The sequence below is a fragment of the Gekko japonicus genome, unplaced genomic scaffold, assembly GCF_001447785.1.
Source record: "Gekko japonicus isolate JY-2015 unplaced genomic scaffold, Gekko_japonicus_V1.1 scaffold530, whole genome shotgun sequence".
Classification (NCBI taxonomy): domain Eukaryota; kingdom Metazoa; phylum Chordata; class Lepidosauria; order Squamata; family Gekkonidae; genus Gekko; species Gekko japonicus.
Window position 1 is genome coordinate 1,012,346 of NW_015163103.1, and position 8,738 is coordinate 1,021,083.

Genomic DNA, 8,738 nt, shown 5'->3' on the forward strand with positions numbered 1-8,738 from the left:
CTCACTGTCCCACTAAACTTCCAAGGAAGTCCAGGTTTCTCCAAGTCAGAGCCTGACAAGCAGTGAACCAGCAGGTAGGGTGTTTTTTCTAGATGCCATTCTGGTGGTAATTGACAGGTGAAGGCAGGTAGGGCGTGTAGGTACTTCCTATGTCTCTTTGCGTGTTCAGGCAACCAGGGTGGTTAACAAATGGGTGTCTACCTCCACCCTATGTTTATGGGGCGACAGTGGCAAATGGCGTTGATCCAACCTTAGGCTGGGGGAAGTTCCTGCAGGCACAGGAAGTGGTGGCGGCTACAAGCATGGACGGCTTCAAAAGGGAATTAGATAAGCATATGGAGCAGAGGTCCATCAGTGGTTATTAGCCACAAAGTATAGATAGGGACTCTGGGGCAAGTGATGCCCTGCCTTCTTGGTGCTTGGGGGGGTCAACAGTGGGAGGGCTTCTAATGTCCTGGCCCCACTGGTGGACCTCCTGATGGCACTGGTATTTCTGGCCACTGTGTGATACAGAGTGTTGGACTGGATGGGCCTTTGGCCTGATCCAACATTGGCATCTCTTATGTTCTTATGTTAATTTAAGCGGCTCTTTCACCCCAAGGAGGCTTGCCTGGTCAAGTGGTAAGAGCAATACTATTGATTGCACAAGGACGATCATTAGCGAGGGCAAATGACCCGGTGTGTACATAAAGCAAATAATGGAAAGGGGGGGCCGGGTATGCGCCAACGGAGCAACCGAAGTACGAATGGGCAAATCCACACCGACAGCGGCTTCCTCCTCAGGAGAGGCGAGGCCACCGGCCCAGCGGGCACGCCTCCCCCCCCTCTTCGTTCGGAGGAACGTTACGGGGGGGGGGGGCACAGAAACACACACCCCGCACACATGCAGTTAGTCTAGAGAGGGAAGCTTCTCCCTCTAGCGAGCTCGGCCCCAGCTGGTGGGTGCGGGAGCCCCCAAGCTGCCTTTCCCGGCGGCGGGGGAGGGTGGGGGAGCGTGTCGTATTACCGTAGGCGGCGGCCCCGGAGCTTCCCCTCAGCCGCCACCACGGCGGTTCGCTTTGACTCGTTCGTTTGTTTTGCTCTGCCCAGCAACACGAACACGAACTCCTGCGCCCGATTGGTCAGCCCAGCCCCTCTCGCAGAAGCCAATGAAAAAGAAGAAGACAGGCGATACGAGGAGGCGGCTCGGAGACATATTCAAAACAGAGAGGGAGAGAGGGAGGGGAAATCCCAATCTCTCTCTCAGGAGGGGACGGAAAAGGGGAAGAGGGAGGGCTGGGCGAAACCATCTTGCTTGCGGATGGCGAATGAAAGAACGCAAGAAAGGTTGTTTATAAGGGACACGGGGGCACGCATGAGGTATGGGGAGCACGTCACTGAGGGCGGCCCTAACGAGCATCATCTGTATTAGGATTACGTAACAGGGTTCCCATTTATTTAGGGTTTCCCCCCCCCTCTAATCGAAGCCAAGTTATGGCGCCGCCCGTGGGGTTTTCCAGGCAAGAGACGTTTAGAGGTGGTTTGCCGTTGCCTACCCCTTAGTTACATACCGTGGCATTCCTTGGTGGTCTCTCCTCCCAAATATTAACCAGGGCCGACCCTGCGTAGCTTAAGAAATGCGGCTAGCATGGCCTATCCAGGCCTCTAACCATCTATTAATCGCACCCCCGCCCATCTACAAAGGCTGCAAAGCTAATGAAGAATCGCTGACTGCCGGTCCTTTAATATTTTGGGATTTTCGTGCTTTAGGTCATACCGGGAGCAGCCGGGTCCTGCGCACTTATTCAAAAGAAAGTTAGTGGTAAATATAGATTCAGGTGGGCAGCCGTGGTGGTCTGAAGCAACAGAACAAAGTTTGAGTCCAGTGGCACCTTTAAGACCAACAGAGTTTAATTCTGGGTATACGCTTTTGTGTGCATTTGAAGAAGTGTGCATGCTCATGAATATGTATACTCAGAATTAAATGTTGTTAGAATTAAACTCGGTAGGTCTTAAAAGGTGCCACAGGACTCAAACTTTATTCTGGTTAATATATGAAGCACTGTACTCTGGCTGCCTCTTTATTAATGGTTTTAATCGATCTTCCACACCTACCTAGCAGGCAGAAATTCTAGAAAATGAAGGTTTCCGGGTGCTGCAACTGCTCTATTTCTCCATTATAGTAGGGTTGCCTACTCTAGGATGCAAAATTCCTTGAGAATTTGGGGTGGAGCCCAAGGAAGGGGGCATAACACCATGGAATCTACCCTGCAAAACAGCCATTTCCTCCAGGGTAACTGATCTGTTGTCTGAAGATCAGTTGTAAATAATTCTGGGCAGGGCTGGCCCGAGGGGTTTCTGCGCCCTAGTCCAGGCTGCCTCGTGGCGCCCCCCTCAGATGCCAACCTCCCGGCTCTGTTCCTCGCAGCCGCAGCCGCCTCCTCCCTGCCCACCCACCCAGGGGGCCTTTCTGAGCCAGAGCCGCCGCTTGGCCCAAGCCCTGGCGGCGGCAGGGATTAACAACAGGCGCCGGCAATGGTGCTGGGCGGGCCAGGCAGGGGCGAGCCTCCCTCCCTCCGCAGGGACCCGCCCAAAAATCCAGGTGCGGGTCTCCAGCGCGGCCATCCCCAGCCTCTTGGATGGAGGCAGCAACCCCGAGCCCAGGTTGGCCTGGCATGCTGACCCGCCTGGTGCTGCTGGGGTGTGTGTTCAGCCTCTCGTTCCCTGCAGGGGCCAACCCAGCCCAGCGGTGTGGAGAGGTGCACCAAGGGCGCACGGCACTGCCCCACTGGGACCCCAGGACAAGCAGCATTCCGGCAGGTGCAGCCACGGCACGCGAAGGTCCCGTCCCTGCCTCCTTCTCCCTTACTCCCGCTAAACCCCCCACCTACCCCCGATTCTCATCATTGCCTCATCAGCGAGCCCCACAAGCGCCCCGCCACCAGCGGCCCCATCCCTGTCACTGTGCCCGGGGCACTTTTGCACATGGGAAGGGGGTGGGCAGGCAGGCTCTGGAGGCTCCATGCCCCCTTCCGGGCAGTCAACTCACTGCTCCCCAGGAGCTGGCAGGGGCACACGTTGGCCAGCACAGAGCGGCATGCACGCTGCCACTACACCGCGGCGGCGGCGAAAGCAGCAACGGGCAGCTTTGGGCAGGGTGGGGGCTTTTGGTGGGGGCAGCAGCAGGGGAATTGGCGCCCTGCTAGTATTTCCGCCCTAGGCGAGATACTAGCAGGCCTAGTGATAGGGCTGGCCCTGATTCTGGGAGATCTCCATGCCCCACCTAGAGGTTGGCAAATCTTTCTACTCAAATAACGAAATTAGCATGAATCCACTTGTTTTCAGTTGCATATTCCTCACTAATAATACAGTTCAACACTGCTCTAACAAACAACTTTTTGCATTGATTTTATATGGCATAGAGAGCATCACTGTGTGTTAATTGGAGTGGGGGAATTGGACGTTAAGATTTTTTAAAAAAACACTATAAGCCATTAAATTGCAAGCATATGCTGCAAAACTCAATAGGGTAGCTCACCAGAAGTTGGCAGCAACTTTTATCCTTAAAGATAAAAAAATATGTATATATCCACCCCTGTACATATATGCAACAGTTGGAACCAACATACTATAAAATATTACCAGTGACAGTTCATCACAAGAAGGATTTACGCAACAGAGCATGAATCTAATACACAGGCCTCATGTATGAGGAAAGCCACCATTTTATGAAAAACAATGCAACTCGACAGTCAAACTAGTTGGAAAGCAGAGGTTGCTATAATTTGACAGCAGCAGGAGCACCCACCAGGGCAATGACATATGCAAAGCCCTCAACATGAGGGAAACCATCCGTTAAAGAAATGGGGGATATTATGGGGCAAAGTTGCTTTTTAGTTTCACCATATCTGAACAGCCTCCAACTGTGTAAATATGCTTGTAATTAGCCCTTTTTAAATGCTCTTCAGCCCAGACTATCCCAGTCTCATCAGATCCTGGAAGCTAAGCATGGGTTGGCCCTGGTTAGTATTTAGATGGGAGACTATCAAGCAGTTCCAGGGTCACGACGCAGAGGCAGACCTTTAAACATCTCCTGCCTTGAAAACCCTATGGGGTTGCCATACGTCAGCTGCAACTTGACAGCACTTTCCACCACCAAATGTTTTTTAGAATGAATAATTAAAAACACTAGGTTAGAACTTGTTTTAGTACATTAATCCAGTACATTTAGAACAAAATTCATGGTAGTGTCCCAAAATTATTTGCTTGCTAAATACTCATTAGGTAACATGCCGTTTCATAGCACTTACCACTCATAGAAGTGTTTGGCATAACATGTCTCTGCATAGCAGTCAGTGGCAGCATCCACACTTCATTGGATATTGTGCTAAATAGTCTTAAAGAAAAGTTTGATGTGCTCCTTAGCTACTCAAAAGCTTTCATTGCAAAATTATTCCAAGTTCTATAAAAATGTAATACTGAAATCAAAACACTGATCAAAAGATTTAAGAAGTTCAAGAGCACCTCAGCCTGAGAGAGAACTTTAAAAACCATCTCTTTATAAACTATTTGTCAAGTTGCAAGCCTTTTCTCACTTGGTGTAAGCCCCACTGTACACCGTGAGCCTTACCTCTGAATGAACATGCATAGGATGACATAGCACAAGAAGCTGAAATGTAAGTGGAGAGATTATGTGTCTTCGAATATCTAATTATTTCTTTAGCACATAAATATGAAGATGCTTCTGGCCAAAGCAGCAGCTTTTCTTAAACTGAAGAAAATATTTTACTCTTAACACTGGGAACAAGTAATGTAGGTAGGCAGACTAGATTATATGTGAACAGCAACATCTATGCTCTACTGCACTATAAGGAGATTGTGTTGCAAGTGGACAAACTGTATATAGGTAGACACAAGCAAGATCTTTCAATTAACTGTTTAAACACCAACTGTTTTGCCTGGTACTCCCTTCTGCTCCTAAAGCAGTACTTAAGGATCTGGTGGTTTTGTCCAAATATAAAACTTGGAATTAGACAGACTCCTACACTATTGAGGTAAGACATTAGAAACCCTCTTCTATTTAACAAAAAATATTGATTTGAATCTGCACTCCACAAAACACACAAGCACACAAGGATACAAGTCTGATTCTGAGTTTCATCTAGAGTGCCCCACTGATTTCAATGCAATTTACTTCTAATGGTGTTTAGAACTGCAGCAAAAAAGGGCAAATCGCATAACTGTAAACAAGCCATGTAAGTTTACTGAACTAGTCAGCGGCTCTCTGAGGAGTCACTCTTAAGATAGCACAAGAATTTGTGCCCACAACTACATATTAACTTCATTCTACCCACTCAAGAAGACCTCTTTCTGACCTTCCAGTCAGCCTGCTTTGTTTGCTCCAAGTACACTGTGAACCACCCTCTTTAATTACATAGTGTGCACTCCGGTTGAATGCTAGACACCCAGCCCTAATTAGAAGGCTCAATCCTAATTTATTATTAAATATGGTTACTGGCAGTCTCCTGCAAGGCAAGCTGATGTACTCTACGAATTTTCCCAGGATACAGTTCCCAGGGCTATCATGGGGTAAGGAGGTAGCTATGCCATTCCATTCTGCACCTGCAACTCTTCTCTGAGATTTTATACTGATTTCTCTGCAAATGCATCCACTCCAGCACAATTCTGTTTACATTCTGTAAGGGAAACTAATAGTTCAGCCTATTAGGAGGCCTCTAAGGTTAAAGCTGTATAACAAAAGTTTGGTCTTCTTAGGAGCAGGTCCATGAGTCCAGAATAATTTTTCCACAACTAATACACACCTGACTATGTTGTCTTCACTCTAAGCATCTGAACATCTGCATATGTACATTGACAAAAGGCAATATTTCCACTTCAACAGTTTAGTTAAACAGGCATACCATCTGAGAAGTTGCACCTGAAGACATGAGTTCTAATCCATGAAAGTTTACGTTGAAATAAAATTTTGTTCGTTTTTAAAATGGCTCAGAGCTTCTTTTGGTTGTTACTGTAACAGACTAGAACTGTTGCCCCACTGGAATCAGTAAGAACTTGTCCTCCCAAATCACTAGTGATATTAATCCAGTTCAATCCTGCCTGAGACCCAGTGATTGCAAAGTGTTTTATTATTTACATACAAGCACACAGGTTTTACCTTATAAACACCCCAGAATTAGATGTCAGCTTTCACCTAGCAAGGAGCCTTTTCCTTTAAGAACAGTACGACAGGAAGGAATTCAGTATGCTGATGCAATATTGGAAAAAAAACTTCAACTGCTGATTTTCCTCCTAAATATCCAGCTGCTATAGAGGCACAGGAACCCCATGGGGGGGGGGGGGATCAATAACCTTATCCAGAATGGATCCAAGAAAGGCATTTTTTTAACATCAGTTCTCCTGCACTTTCATAACATTCCCATGTACAAAAACCTATCTCCAAAGGGTCTATCATGGATAAAATATGCCACAAATAAAATCCAAAGTATGAACTACTGCTATCCACATACATGTGCAGCCTTTCTGTCCTGCTGGGTCCTTTGGTTGCCATTCAGGCAGGTCACAAACTGTACTGATGCTTCCACAGGCTGGCCACCACATGCTAAACTTAATAAGGCTAGAAGATGAAAATAAAGCAAACTTTCTCCCACTTTCCTTTTTGCAGCTTCAGATCAACACATTCCAAACGCATCAGCGTGGTTTTTAAATTGTAGCCAAAAAATGCTGCTGTAAAACTATTGTTTCCACTTAAATGCACAACTGGAGGGGGTTTTTTCTCCTTTTTTTTGCTTTCATAGCATTAAGACTCCCTCCTGAAGAAGTCAGGAGGCAGAAACAATCTTGCAATGACCAGGACCAGCATAATTTTACACACTTAACATCAGCAGTGCCCTAAACACTCCACTGTCCCAGTTCCCACAAGGTGTTCTTTGAAGTGTTGCATAAAACTCTACAAAAGATTCTAAGTTGTAATTTAGAGCCTCAGCAATTAGAAGAGGCTGCAAATTGGGTTACTATTTCTTGAAGAATCACAAAACCATGTTGTTTGAAGGGGCCAAAGTTTACATAGTCCATTTTCTTGTTCAAGTTCTGGATCATCTAACGACAAAGTGCCTCTAGTAGAGAAAAGGGGTCCAATTTCCCCCCCCCCCATGACTCAAGGAAGCCATACCACAAGTTTCAAGAAAAGACTCTGAGTCAGTCAGACATTGGGAAAATATTCTTGACTAATTCAATAATGAACAAAAGCAAAATTAGCAGCAAAAGTGCCTCCAAGAGAAATTCTACAGGGCTATGCAAGTGCACCCTTCACTTCCTATCTGGGGTTGCTAACTGGGGGGGGGGGGGATGGCCTGTCCTTTCAGTATAGGCTTAATGGGGTGTTATTTACCAGGTGATGTTATAGCTCCATGCCATGAAAAGCTTCAGTTGCCCATGTCCACATAGCAAGCTTTGGTTAAAGGGGCAGAGCATTTTTCTCCAGGCCTGTGAACAACCCTACTATCTCTAGTTGGGGCAGTAACTAGTCACTCAAGGCCATACTTGGTGGTAGAGAGAGAACCTCTTCTCTCTAGCTAAGTAGGCCCTAACTGAAGCAACTGACTGAGCCTACTTACGTTTATTCAAGTTTGTCTCAAACCTTCAGTAGCATAGGCAGGCCTGTAGCTACAGTGGGGCATTTTGGGGCCCTGCCCCTCAAACAGCCATGGCACAAACCTTATTTTTGAGGAGAGACCCCCACACACACACACACACTGCCTGCTGCTGATAGTGGCAGGCTTCCCTCTCCCTCTCACTGTGGAATTGGAGGAGGGCATGATGGGAGGTGGCAGAAGACAGCTCCGACAGCATTTACATGCCTCTTGAGGTCCCTTTCGCAGGCCAAGAAAGCCTAGAAGGGCACTCAAGAGTGCTACCTTCAATACATCTCCAACAATCCCCCTTTCTGCTAGCCAGGTCCTGCTGTGTAAGAAGTGCTAAAAGTATCATTCTTAGGTGCCCTTCTAAACTTTTGTGTCCCGTGGAAGTGAACTCAAAATGCATTTGAATGTCCTCTGGGCTGTTTTTTGCCTAGGAACTGACACGCTCACTGCGCTGTCCCTTGAAAGGAAGCTCTCAGAGCATCCCCCTTTAAGGACAGGTGTTCAGATTAATTTAAGTAATTTTAATTTAACTGCCCCCTTAAAAATTTAAAAAACCCCAACAAAAAACTCCTGGCTACAGGCCTGAGTATAGGCAACACTGAGAGAAGTGTAAGCTACAGGAAAGAAATGCCCCAAGCCCCACAAATGTTTTGCAAACCTAAAAATGAGACCGACATTTAACAACTGCCCTCCTCAGCCCACTTTATTCCACCATAATTCCGTTGAAATGAAACAAACTGTCTAAGGCTGCAATCCAATGTACAATGATTTGGGGCGCAGGGTAACGTCCAACTTAATTCTGTAGGGATTACTTTTGAGTAAACACGCACCGGCTCAGGCTGCAAGGCTGAAAGTTGGCATGCATTTACGCAAGGCTAAAGCCCACACTGAACACTGCGGGACTTATTTCCACCTAAGCGTGCATCAGATCGGGCCTTAGATAGGAACTGTCCAGTCAGTGTCCACCAGCTGCAAAGCCTGAAGCAAGTCCAAATGAAATTACCTGAAACGTGAAGCAAGCCAGCAGTGAGCGTCTTTCCCCTTTAATAGAAGTTACTTCAAACCATTATAAAACATTCGACTTTAAAACTTAAAAAA

General features: G+C 46.9%; 1 protein-coding gene across 3 annotated transcripts in view; it reads right to left on the bottom strand.

Annotated features, from left to right (window-relative positions):
- The window catches only part of PDCD4 (programmed cell death 4 (neoplastic transformation inhibitor)), a 46,663-nt gene that overhangs the window by 37,654 nt on the left and 271 nt on the right, over positions 1-8,738 (bottom strand). Inside the window, exon 1 of one of the 3 annotated variants that reach the window (XM_015406754.1) lies at positions 8,644-8,697. The exons of the other annotated variants lie outside the window; for them this stretch is intronic. The gene's annotated coding sequence lies outside the window, so the exon portion shown is untranslated. Of the gene's footprint in view, positions 1-8,643; positions 8,698-8,738 lie in introns of those variants that run through there. 3 annotated transcript variants of the gene reach the window in all.